We start from the raw sequence: 12,849 nt of genomic DNA on the forward strand, positions 1-12,849 counted from the left end.
GAGGGGAAGACAGAGAGGGGGAGAGAAAGATAGACACCTGCAGACCCTGTTTCACCACCTGTGAAGGGACTCCTCTGCAGGGGAGGAGCCTGGGGCTCAAACTGGGATCCTTATGCTGGTCCTTGAACTTTGCGCCACGTGAGTTTAACCCGCTGCGCTACCGCCCGACTCCCAATTACAATCTTTTTTTAAAAAAAATAATTTATAAGATTTATTTTTAAAGCACTATATTTATTTTTATTTATTTTAATGAGTGGTAGAGAGAAAAATAGATCAATAGATGATAGACAGATATTAGATACCACTGAAAGGAGGTCTTGAAACTTTACATCAGGCTCAACCTGACGCTGTTGACTGGCTACTGAAGAAGGGCAAACGCTAGAAGAAGAAGAACTGAACTGCTCTATTCTAGCTTATGTTGGTGGTAGAGACTGAACAAACTAAAAGAAAAAGACAGAAAATTAACAGATACCCATGTATAAGAATGTCAGAAATCTCTAAAAGGAACCCAAAGAGCTCTATACCAAAACACACACTCTAAAAATTGTAAAGACTGATGTCAAAGAGACTCTCTAAAAGCAGGCAACTAGTCACATATAAAAGTAAGCCCATAAAGCAAACTTTTCAATAGAAACATATGAGGTTCAAAAGTAGCCTGGCATGCACAAAAGAGTAAGGAAGGTGACTTCCACTCAATAATTCTATATTCAGTAAGGTGAACATTCACAATCCAAGAAGATATTAAACATTTTCCAAGATTAGAAAAAAAAAAACTAAAGGAATTCACTATCACTAAAATAACCTCACAATAAGATAACGAGTCCCTAATGTTTTCTATTTTTACTTAGTTATTTATATTTACTGCCACCAAGATTATCACTGAAGTTTGGTGGCTACACAATGAATCCACTGCTTCCAGTGGTCAGTTCTATTTCTCTCTCTTTCTCCCTCTCTTTCTTCTTGAAGGAAATAAAGAGAAATTGAGATGGAAGGAAGAGGTAGAGAGAGAAAAAGAGTCACATTTGTAGCAGCACTGTTTTATCACCTGTGTAACTTCCCCTTGCAAATAGGAAGGAGGGGCTTGAACTGGTATCCTTAAGCCGTTCCTTGCGCTTCTAGTAATTTGTGCTTAACCTGCTGTGCTATGGCCGACCCCCTCTTTAAGATACTTTGAATATGCCACCCCTCTCCCTCCTTTCTTGTAGGGTTTGTGAGGAGAAATCTATTAAAAGCCTGATGATTCTGCCTCTGTATGTGACTTTACTCCTTTTCATAGCAGCCTGCAATATTTTTCCTTATCCTTAGTTGTGGATAGTTTTACTGTGATGTGTCTTGAGGTATTCTGGATTCTCGAATTTAGGTGTGAATTCAGTGAATTCAGTGTCCTGTGTTTCTATATTTGCTGCATAATAATTACATACATTTATCATACATTCTGATGAAAATTTTGCTTTTGTAATTAATTCTATTATGAATATGCTATTTATGCTTATGAGAGATTTCACAATCTAAAAAACATTCAGCAGTAGATCTCTGATTGTAGAGTAAACTCAATATCAAATTGTTTTTTTGTGTAGCTTCTTTTCCTACCAAGCACTATTTTGGTTGGCCTTTTCATTCAAAATGTTCTTTCTTTTTTTTTTTTAATTTTTTATTTAAGAAAGGATTAGTGAACAAAAGCATAAGGTAGGAGGGGTACAACTCCACACAATTCCCACCACCCAATCCTCATAACCCACCCCCTCCCATAGTAGCTTTCCCATTCTCTATCCCTCTGGGAGCATGGACCCAGGGTCGTTGAGGGTTGCAGAAGGTAGAAGGTCTGGCTTCTGTAATTGCTTCCCGCTGAACATGGGCATTGACTGGTCGGTCCATACCCCCAGTCTGCCTCTCTCTTTCCCTAGTAGGGTGTGTCTCTGGGGAAGCTGAGCTCCAGGACACATTGGTGGGGTCTTCAGTCCAGGGAAGCCTGGCCGGCATCCTGATGACATCTGGAACCTGGTGACTGAAAAGAAATAAATCTTTTGGTCACTGCCAGGCCACCCCATCATCCAAACCCTAGTCAGGGAATCCTTGGATTCCCACATAGATATGATGGGCATCGACCTCTAACAGATCCCTTGCTCCACCATCACTGGTCACTTCCATCAGGAACAACATCATCAACCCACTGTAGGTCTCTAAAAGACCTTGCCCTCAATATAGAAATAACATTGGTAGAAATTGCCCCACTTTCTGAAGGGAGACTGGGTCAACATACTCTCCCACTTGAGGAAGACTGTTCTTGAAGTGAGTGCAAACTAGAATGTTCCTAGCTCAGACTGACAGAGATGCAGAAATTACACAGACTCCTGTGCTAAATATGGATAGACATGGGCCCTGGGTCAGATAGATGGGGTTTACAGTTAATGATATTCATTTACTTTACTACTCTCTTCTTTGAACCGACTTTCTAGTCCTATTCTGAATTCTAGCACCAGCTTCTCAGGCAATACATTTTATTTTATAAGGTAGTTGATACCCATTAATGTACAGTACAATTTGTATGTAAGTAAGAAATAAAATGAATGCTTAAAATAAAAAATTATCAGATGAATTAGAAACTACAATAAAGAAGAATTCTCTCTAGCTAGAAGAGACTGTGATCTTGAGATTAGTTTCACAGTGAAGGTCACCTAAAATGTAAATCTCAAGAAGAATGTTAATGACTTCCATTTCCTATTCAGAATTTCTCCCTTTCTCCAAAGCTAACCAGAACACAGCAGTACTCCCACAACAACTAATTCTGATACTGTCTTGCCAAATTTTACCAGCTCATCTGACCCTGTCTCTCACATGTCAAGATTTAACAATGTTAAATATTTCCCTGAGGACCTATTTCTATTCCAATCATGTTAAAATATTCATCGTTGATCAAGCTGTAAGTGCTGTGCTTTAACTACAGAGTTTTATTTTAATCAAGAATTGCCAAAATGGAAATCCTTTGAGGCAAAAGGACAGTTAAGAGTTCCAAAAAGAAACAATAAGAAGATATTTGACACCTGATTATTAAGTATCACCGTGAAGTCTTTCATTTTGAAATATGGTTAGTGTAGCTTATCCTTGACAGGGTATCATCCTTTCAAAAGTGTTAAATATTATAAATGAAAGGAATCATTAAAAACCTACACAATTTCTTCAACTTAATTTTTGAGACTGTCCTGAACTTATTTTTAATTTTCTGTTTATTTATTCATTTATTTTGCATATCCAAAGCCTCACACATATATCAATTCACTGCTGCTTTTTATTTTTTCATTCAGCTAGAGAAGGAGAGAGAGAGAAAGAGATTCCACACTACCAGAATTTCATCTGGTGACACAACACCTCTCAGATGGTTCTGGTTCTCAAACCTGAGTAAGACAAGCACCCCATCGAGTGGGCTCTCTCTCTCTGGGCTTTAATCTAATTTTTGAATTGTTGCCTTAATTCTGAACCTCTGCTTGAATGAAAGCCTTAGATTTCTCCAATACTCAGACAGTCATCTGTATTTCCAGAGGGTTGATGACAGGGCAACTTGGAGTTTAAAGAAAGCATCTGCATTTGCATTTCAATCCTTCCATAATTCTATGAAATGATTGAAATCATTTCTACAGGCTGCATTGTTTAAATAGGGAAGGAAGGTGGCCACATTTTGTTCAAAATTCATAAATATGAGGGGAAATGGAAAATTTCAAAGAACACTTCTTATTTTTCTGTACTAAAATTACATTGTTTAAATAGGGAAGGTGGCCACATTTTGTTCAAAATTCATAAATATGAGGGGAAATGGAAGATTTCAAAGAACACTTCTTATTTTTCTGTACTAAAATTATGCCTGCTAAAACTACTAAATATTACACTGCATCAGCAAATATTGAATATCTTATCATTTAGATCTTTCTGACCTGAAATATGGCTTCTGGGATCAGATGAAGGAAAGGAAGATGTATGGTTTGAAAGATAACTATGGCAGCAGTATCAGTTTTCAATAATGATTCCATAAAAGCTTACCTGTCAGTGAAAAAAAGTATGCTCCCTCACATGCACATAGAAAAAACAATAGTTGCACTTAATACAGGGGTGGTAACTTCAATGACAGGTATATTGCCTTCTTGCAAAGATGTGCAGTTATTTCTAATTGATTGTGATTTCAAATAGAAGAAACTTTGTTCCATATTTTGCTACATGGAAAGAATCCTGGGTTCAAGTTCAGGGCAGCTCGATATCTTTTTCCATGAACCTCTGCTACCTTCCTCTAAGTGCTGGTGCAGTCTATGTAAATTGTATGCAGGAGAACTTGCAACATATGAAGGATGACTACGATTGCATACCTGTGCATTTTGTACCTTCCAAATGTATCTGGAATGTTTCATCTTATTCCTTTCAACGGAGATACTGATGTGTATTTACAGAGACAAAGCTCTGGGTAAAAACAGGAATCTTTGAAAGTTGATTCAAATCAACTCACCCTTCTACCATTTTTTTAAAAAAAAAAATCTTGAAATTATAGATCTCCCTCTCAACAGTAGTGACTATTTTTTGTTCAATTTTTATATTAAAATCACTTTATTTGGGGAAAAATAGTTTACAATCCTGCTGTTGTCACAAAGTACAGTTTGTTTGTTCGTTTTTTACAATTAGAGTTTCTTATCCCCCAGTTGATAGGTGTCTGTGGCACCAGCTGAAATTTTCCTCAACCATCCGGCACTATCCTATGCCCTCCCATGATGCTGCATGACCTAAGTTTCACACTCTAATCCCTCCCATCTTTTTTAAAATTCTTTTTGAAAAATATTTTTGGTGAGGCCAGATAGTGGCATACACACCTGGTTGACTACACTGTGTTATAATGTGCAAGGACTCAGGTTCAAGCCCCCAATCCCCATATGTAAGGGAGGAAGCTTCACAAGTGGTGAAGCAGATCTGTAGGTGTCTCTCTGTATCTCTCCCTCTCTATTTCCCCCTTTCCTCTGGATTTCTGGCTGTTTCTATCTGATAAGTAAATACTATATATATATTTGTCATATAATATATATATATATATATATATATTATATGACAAATCATGAAACATTTTTGTTTGCTTTATTTTACTGAGAGAAAGAAATACAGAGGAAAGATATAGAGAAAGAGACCAGGGCAGTGCTCAGCTCTGGTTTATGGTAGTGGTGGTGGTGGGGTTGGTTTGTGTAGGTGGGGTGAACCAAGGATTTGGAGCCTTTTTGCATAATCATTATGCTAGCTATCTTTGTCCCCCTTTTTTCCTTTGATTCTTAAGTCTGATTTCTGAGTGACATCACCTGGTATTTGTCTTTTGTTTGTTTGTTTGTTTGTTCTTTATCTCACTTAACACGATTCCTTCAAAATAGACCCTCCATTGTCTCTCTGTGCAACACACATGAAGTACTGGAGAGTTCACTTTGAAAGTCAGTTCATTTTCCTGGCCCAGATAGAAATAATCTGCACTCTCTACTCTGAAGTCTGGGTTTCTGTCTTCAGTGTCTCTTCCTAGAGAAATGCTTAAAAACCTGAAAGGACATTGACAGGTCAATCCTGTCAACACCCATGTCCAGCAGAGAAGCAATTACAGAAGCCAGATCGCCCATCTTCTGTACCCCATAAAGATCTTTGGTCCACACTCCTAGGGGGATAAATAGGGAGGTTTCCAATGGAAGGGATGGGATGTGGAACTCCAGTGGTGGGAATTGTAACTCTCTTATCCCACAATCTTGTTGATCATTATTAAATCACCAATAAAAGTTATTGAAAAACAACAACAACAACAACAAACCTGAAAGGAGTGTTTTTGACCTTGATAATTTTAACACTCCAAAAGCAAGACTATAAAAATTCGGTGTGTTTGTTTGCTTGCTTTGCTTTTGATTTGTTTATTTTTCTCAGTGAACTGTGAACTTTCATCTATCCTGGAGTGGCTTGTGAATGTACATCCTTCCACTGCAGGAAGGACTTAGAAATAAAAGGAAGATTATTTCACTACTCTAAGGAGGAAGGAGACAGAAGGCCTAAACCCTGTAATCTATAAAATAATGCTTCCAGGACAATAAATTTAACGTCAAACAGAGCATTCACTGACTGGCTGGATTTAGGGAATAAAAGATAAGCCCCAATACGGCATTAGTTGCATTCGTGTACTCTTAAAACATATGGCTGCTTCCAGGAGCTTTAAGAGACATGTGTGAGAATAAATTGCATGTGTGTGCCTTTATGGAGAGAGAATGTGTGTGTGAGAGAGAGTGAGAGAGTGTGAGTGAATGAGTGTGAGTGAGTGTGTGTGAGTGAAGTGAGTGTGTGTGTGGTGTGTCAGTGTGTGAGAATAAATTGCATGTGTGTGCCTTTATGGATTAGGAAAATGTGTGTGTGTGTGGAGTGTGTGTGTGTGGGCATGTGTGTGGTGTGAGTGTGTGTCGTGTGTGTGTGTGTGTGAGTGAAATGTGAGTGGAGTGGGTGTGGGGGGCATGTGTGTGAGTGTGTGTGTGCTGTGAGTGTGTGACCGTATATGTGTGTGTGTGTGTCTGGAGTGTGGGGGGGGCATGTGTGTGGTGTGAGTGTGTGTGTGAGAGTGTATGTATGTGAGTGTGTGTGAGTGTGTGTGGTGTGTGTGAGAGTGAAATGTGTGTGTGAGTGGAGTGGGTGTGGGGGGCATGTGTGTGTGTGCTGTGTGTGTGTGTGTATGTGTGTGTGTGTGTGTGGTGTGAGTGTGACTGAGTGTGCGTTGTTCCCCAAGGAGAGGAGAAGGGAGGCAGTGGAAAGCCTCTGGGGCAGCTGGAACCACTCTCCTCTGTGCGCCCTGCAGGCACTTTCCTGGACCCCTGGAGAAGCAGAGCAGGTGAAAACAGTCACAGAGCTCGCTGCCTGGACTGCTCTTGGAGAACCTGCAGGAGGAGACTTTTTTTCTTTCTTTTTCTTTTCCTGGCGATCCACGACCTGCAGCAGGCACGCCAGGAGGGGCGGGGCGGGGCGGGGCGGGGCGGGGAGGGAACCCCGAGGAGGCGCTGCGCAGCCTGCGGAGCCGGCACCGCGTCACTCAGGCTGTGAGGGCACTGGCACCCGGGCGCAGAGGCGCAGAGGCCGGAACGGGAGCGGGAGCGGGAGCTGGAGTGCCGCGCAGCTGGGAGCGCTCGAGGCGGGCGGACTGGACTCTGGGGCTGCGCCTGCAGCCACCTGTCCGTAGCACCGTGGGCGCCTGGGGACCGGGGCAGCGCATCCATACTCCAGAAAGCAGACTGGCCAGGAGAGACGAACATTTCAGCTCTCCGCACGGACTGGGATTTTTTTTTTCTTCTTCCAGCAAGTATTATTATTATTTTTGAGGTTGTGCTGGGGGTGGGGAGGAGGGAAAGGAGGCTCAGGAGTGGAGGTAAACGGAGCAGAAGAAGATCTCCAAAGAGGCCACAAGGTTCCCAACGTGGCCACCACCACCACCACCCATGGCTGGAAAATTCCCTTGACATGTTTTACACTTTGAAGGAGCTGCAGCTGGCGTCGTCGGAAAGGGGGGGGGGGAGCAATTATAAAACAAACAAAAAATAAATAAATAAAAAGAGGAAGGAGAAGAAGAAGGAGAGGGGGTGGCAGAGAGAGCTGGGAGACACAGCCAAGATCCAGGAGCAGTGCTTCTTGCCCGCCTTCCAGTCCCCGCACCCGTGCGTCCGGCCACCGCACCAAGGACCTCACTTTGGGCGAACCCCGAGGTGGAAGCCGGGGGACACCTCGCCTCTGAGCCACGGGCTTCTCGTCGGTCGGACCCGCGGCCGCCCACTCAGGTCACGGAGATCGTGATCGCCTCGGCTTTGCTGGGGGCGCAGCGCCCTTGAGAGCCACCCCCCCCCCGCCCCCGGCTGCGCCCGGGTCCCCGGGGATCGCGCCTGGCACAGGCTAGGCGAGGCAGGCGCGGCAGCCAGCAAGGGGGTGGCGGCTCCCGAGTCCGGGGCACGATTCGCCTGGTCTGCTCCTCTCTTCTCTGCGGGCCGGGGATTTCTTATTGTCTGTGCAGCCTTCCAGGGGCGGGAAGAAGGGAGCTGCGTCTCTGCCACCACCGCTGCCGCTGCGGTTGTTGGCTAGCTCGCTCGCGGGGTGCGGAAGGGCGGGCGGAGGCTGGAGAGGAGGCGCACCCCACCTCCCGCGCCCGCACCCCGCCTCCCGCCGGCCGGCTCTCGGGATCCCCTTGAACCGCTTCCCGCCTGAACCTCTCTGGAACCATCCACCTGCAGGCTGCCAGCACCATGGTCTAAGGAGGCACCTGCTTGGACTACCCCCCACCCCACTCCCGTAGTCCTCTCTTCTGCCTTCTCCTCCCGCTGCACCCCTCCTCTCCACCTCTGAGGACCCCCATCCTCACCCCACCCCCTTCCCTGCACCTGCTCAACTGCGGACCCAAGAACTCTTAAGGAATAACCGCTGTCAGCTCCACTGCACGACCTTCGCTCACCTGAACCTCATGGGCAGTTTCTCCCGCTGGCGATGTGAGTAGCGCTCTCTTGCTGGGTGGCCAGGGGAGGTGGGGTGCCTGGGGAGACCCCGGCCCGGCCCTGAGCGCCCGGGGTGGGGGACTCCAGCAGCCAGCCCGGGTGGGGGTGGGGGGAAAAGACACGAGGCTTCTGTGCTCCCTGGGAGCTGCTTGGCGGTGGTGGCCTGGAGAGGCAGTGGGGTTGTGGTAGGCTTTGCTAGGCTTTGGGGAGTGGGGTGCTCCATGGAAGGGGGGGTTGTGTATAGGGGGGAGAGGCGTGGGAGCGCTGTGTGATCTGGGCTGCTAGGAGACCCTGAAAGGTTCCGTACTGCGAAAGTGAAAAAAGCAAGTGTCAGGTTTGGGTGCTGGAATCAACTGAGATAAGGTTGCCTTTAGCTCTTCTCCTATTAGCTTGGATATCGTTGGTGGGCTTCTCCTCCCTAAGGTGTTTGGAGGATGAAATGCTTGTTTGAAGTACACACACACACACATACACACACTTGTGGCAGGTCGTATTGGTCTCTTTATCTTGAAAGGTGTTGCTTTTCCTGTGAGAGGTTTTTTTTTTTTTTTTTTTTTTTTTTTTTTTTTTTTTAAATACAATCAGATCTCTCTGTGCCATTTGTAGATTGAAGCAAGGGTGCGGTTTGGAGGGTAGGAGAAGGAGAGGTGTATGACTGGCAGGAGGACAGAAAGAAGTGGGAGAACAAGGGAGTGAAAGCTTTCCCTGGGAGTCAGGGAGAACATGCCTCCCACCCCCTAAGCTAGACAAGTCCTGCCCACACACCTTCTTTGTGTTGTGCTGTGAAGCTGGTGCACCCACACTGCTGGCGAGCCCAGCGCTGGTCCCCTTAGGCATGTTGGAGTCATTAAGCATGCTGGACCAGTTTCCCATGGAATGTGGAAAGCGGTTGGGGAATCTCACTTACATTGTGTTCATCTGATCCCCTTGCTCCTGAGCCATCGGATTGGCTACCAAGAGGTCCTGAGTCTCCTTGTGTGCAGAATCAAACGAAAAAAAAAAAAAGTGTGGGGTGGAGGCTCGGGGGGAGGGGGGGAGAGACCCGAGGAGAATAGAGGCTGCATGGAGTGGCTTTTACATATAATGTGACTTCATGATAATGAAGATGGCTGAAAAACTGCTTCATTACAGACTTCTTGTCTGCCAGGGCTGAATAAAGCACCCTGCTTCCAGCTGCTCTGTCAGTGATCTCTGATCACAAAGCCTGGAGGCTGTGAGGGAAAGGGGGAGCCCCAGGAAGGGAAGGAAGGAAAGGGGTCACTTTCACAACTCCCTGGAGTGGGCATCAGAAAGGAAGCATCTGGGTCTCCCATGTCCTAAGTTCTCCTTCAAAGGGAATTAGAAGGGGTTGGGGGTGGGGGCGCAGCAAGGCTTCAGGGTCCATCACCTGCTATTCCTGATGACCCCCCCCCCACACACACACACACTTTAAACACTGCACCTGCAGCAGTAACTGGGTCAGCAAGAAAATGTGTACCTGCAATAGGTTGAATTGTGGTTCCCTGGGTAGATGGAAACAAACAAATGAAAGAAAAACAATGTGTATGTGAGCATATTATAACCTGGGCAAAATTTCTAAGCACAATAGAGATTTTATAGTGTGGGTGAGAAGAGTACATTCCAGCGAAAGCAGGACACGTGATCCTCCAACAGAGAGAGATACAGTATTAGGAACTAGGTTTCTTTGTTCCAGGCTGAGCCTATTAAGATGCTCAGCATTCCGGCTGCTTAAGTCCCCTTTAAGAGAGGAAAATAACAAATTTGACCTGGGGGAGAGAAGCATAGGTAGGCACACCTGTGAAGGACTTAAGCCTTCTCCCTTACTGCCCACCTCTCCTGTTTTTTGTTTGTTTGGTTTTTTTTTTAATCTTCTACTTCCCATCCCCCCACCCTTGCCTCCCACCTATTTGAAAAGTCAAGCATTGCCTTAGAAGAGGAGGCAGTAACTTTCTTCAGCCCCTGCACACGTGGGTTCTCTAGAGCTTCACAGAACCTGCTGTGATTCTCAACAGATTTCTGCCACCTCCTTAGTCCAGGTGCCACGCCTCCATCCAGACATCATTGAGCTTTTTGCTAAAGACAGTAGATCAGTCTCAGATGTCTGCTGCTTGGAAATAATTTATCTGACAGAGGGGAGAATGAGAAAATGGGGAATGACTTTATCTTTCCTGAAAAAAAATCTGACTGAGAGGACTCAAGTGTACTGCGAGTGGTACTTGGTAATATTTGCTTCAGTGCTTCTAAGGGTGGTGTCCCAGACCTGTGAACTGTCCTCAGGTGTGATCATTGATGAATTTAAGGGTTGTAGAATGTGTGCTAGATCCCAAATATAGTTAGACTTACCTGATTCGGAGATTTATTTCCTTTTCCACTCTGTATTTTATTAGTCATTTTAATGGACAGAAGGTCTTATTAATGTGGGTGATTTCTGTTTTGTGCTGCACTGCATCACATTAATATATCATATCATATGGTAGGGAAGGCAGAATCAATTTTCATGACATATGTGGTTAGAGTTTTTAATGCAGGTTTTTTTTTTTGTTTGTTTTTGTTTTTTTGCTGTTGCTCTTGACTGTCCAAGAAAAGATGTGGGCTTTCCATGGCAACCCTTACATTTTACTTCACGTGTCCCTGCATGCCTGCAGCTTCAGCTTCAGAAACAATTCCTTAAAGCAATAAACCTGATCCAATTACAGGGGCCATGTTGCATTCAAAATGTTAGCACCGCTTTTAGGTTTGCATTGAATTTTTTTAAATTAACAATTCCATTCCACTTTCTTCTCTAGGAGCATATCCTTTCTCTGCTTCCTCTATAATACATGGAACATAACTTTAAATGTTTCTGTGTGTCAGTAGTGTACATGCCTTAGAGTTAAATAATTGGGGCAGTGTATGTTAGTATCACTAAGACTATTATTGCCTTATGAGAGTTATTAAATGGTCATGTTCTTCCCTAAGATATTAAATTTCTAGAGAAATTACTTTTCATTATCATGCATCAAACCTGGTCTATTTAAATATGACTCAGAATAACCACTTTTTGGAACAGGTGAAAATTTGAAAATAAGTCAGGTGTAAACTGCTGTTTTGAAATTGCCTGACTATACTATCATTTTATCTTCTGATCATTAAATGTAAAAAATGGGTCATACATTCCATGATATTATAACTTCATTTCATACCCAAATTAGAGTAGGATAACTACTGATAAATTACTGTCTGAGTTATTTCTGGATCCTTATAATTTTCTCCTTCACCTAAATAATTTCACAATTTTGAGACATTTTCTCATTTAGAGAATATACATTTTCCAATGAGTAGAACAAGTATAATGATGCCATCATTGGTAAAATACATAATTTTTGCTTCTTCCAGTCATAATAACTATGTTGTAGAGTTATCATGCATCTTCTTTGTTTGGCTGAGTCTAGTAAGTCACGTGAATTTACAAGATGGATTTAGGGGAACTGTTAATTTAAGTTTGTGACACAGAACAGACCTTTAGTTTGTGCCAAGTCAGCTGTTCATTAAGTAATTCATGTCTCTAAGGAAAGGCACACTGAGAGATGATTCTGGGTTCTGAGAATTCTCAGGTTTTCTCTTCCCATCATTTTCATCTAGGACCACATTAATATTCAGTGAAGGCTTGTTGTTGTTGTTATTTTGTTTTTCTTCTTGGTTGAAAAATGGAATTTTGACATTAAAGTAACAATTGACTATGCGATGAAGGAATTAAAATCTATTCTAAGGAAGTCCACAAGAGATTGGAAATGCATACAATATAGCTTTTGCATAGGTGTTAAAATTCTGACTCCTGAACTGTTAATGAAAATTCAGAATTTCAATAGTGCTTTACACCAACAATACCTCAAAGGTTATTACCACAAACATAAATCAGTAGTGTTTTTCTTTTGTGCAGTTTTTCTTTTTAGGCATTCTTGTGAGTAGGATTTGCATTATTTGAAACATCTATGACTCTATAGTATACACTGAAGTGAACTAGCATAGGGTAGTGAGAGGGATAACAAACCCTTAGATTCTTACAAATTAATATGTGAGGGTAGGTGATATAAGCCAGTCTTCCTTAATTTTTATATAAATAAGGGAACCAAGAATTGCTAGTTTATTTTATTTCAGAGCATGCAAAAGACAACGTGGAACATGAAAAATAGTTTGGACACTTCAGAAGAGTATAATGTAAATCTTATGTAAACCAGCTTTCCTATGTCTTTTTTTTTTAAAAAATATTTATTTCCTCTTGTTGCCCTTTTTGTTTTATTGTTGTAGTTATTATTACTGTTGTTGTTATTGATGTCGTCGTTAACAGAGAGGATAGGAC

The 12,849-nt window shown here is 43.1% G+C and overlaps 1 protein-coding gene across 2 annotated transcripts in view; it reads left to right on the top strand.

Annotated features, from left to right (window-relative positions):
• The first annotated feature begins 6,791 nt into the window (after positions 1–6,791).
• Positions 6,792–12,849, top strand: part of LRRC7 (leucine rich repeat containing 7) — a 583,417-nt gene continuing 577,359 nt past the window's right edge. For both annotated transcript variants that reach the window (XM_016189360.2, XM_016189361.2), the window contains exon 1: positions 6,792–8,504. The gene's annotated coding sequence lies outside the window, so the exon portion shown is untranslated. The remainder of the gene's footprint in view (positions 8,505–12,849) is intronic.

This window comes from Erinaceus europaeus, chromosome 13 (assembly GCF_950295315.1).
Source record: "Erinaceus europaeus chromosome 13, mEriEur2.1, whole genome shotgun sequence".
NCBI classification, from domain to species: domain Eukaryota; kingdom Metazoa; phylum Chordata; class Mammalia; order Eulipotyphla; family Erinaceidae; genus Erinaceus; species Erinaceus europaeus.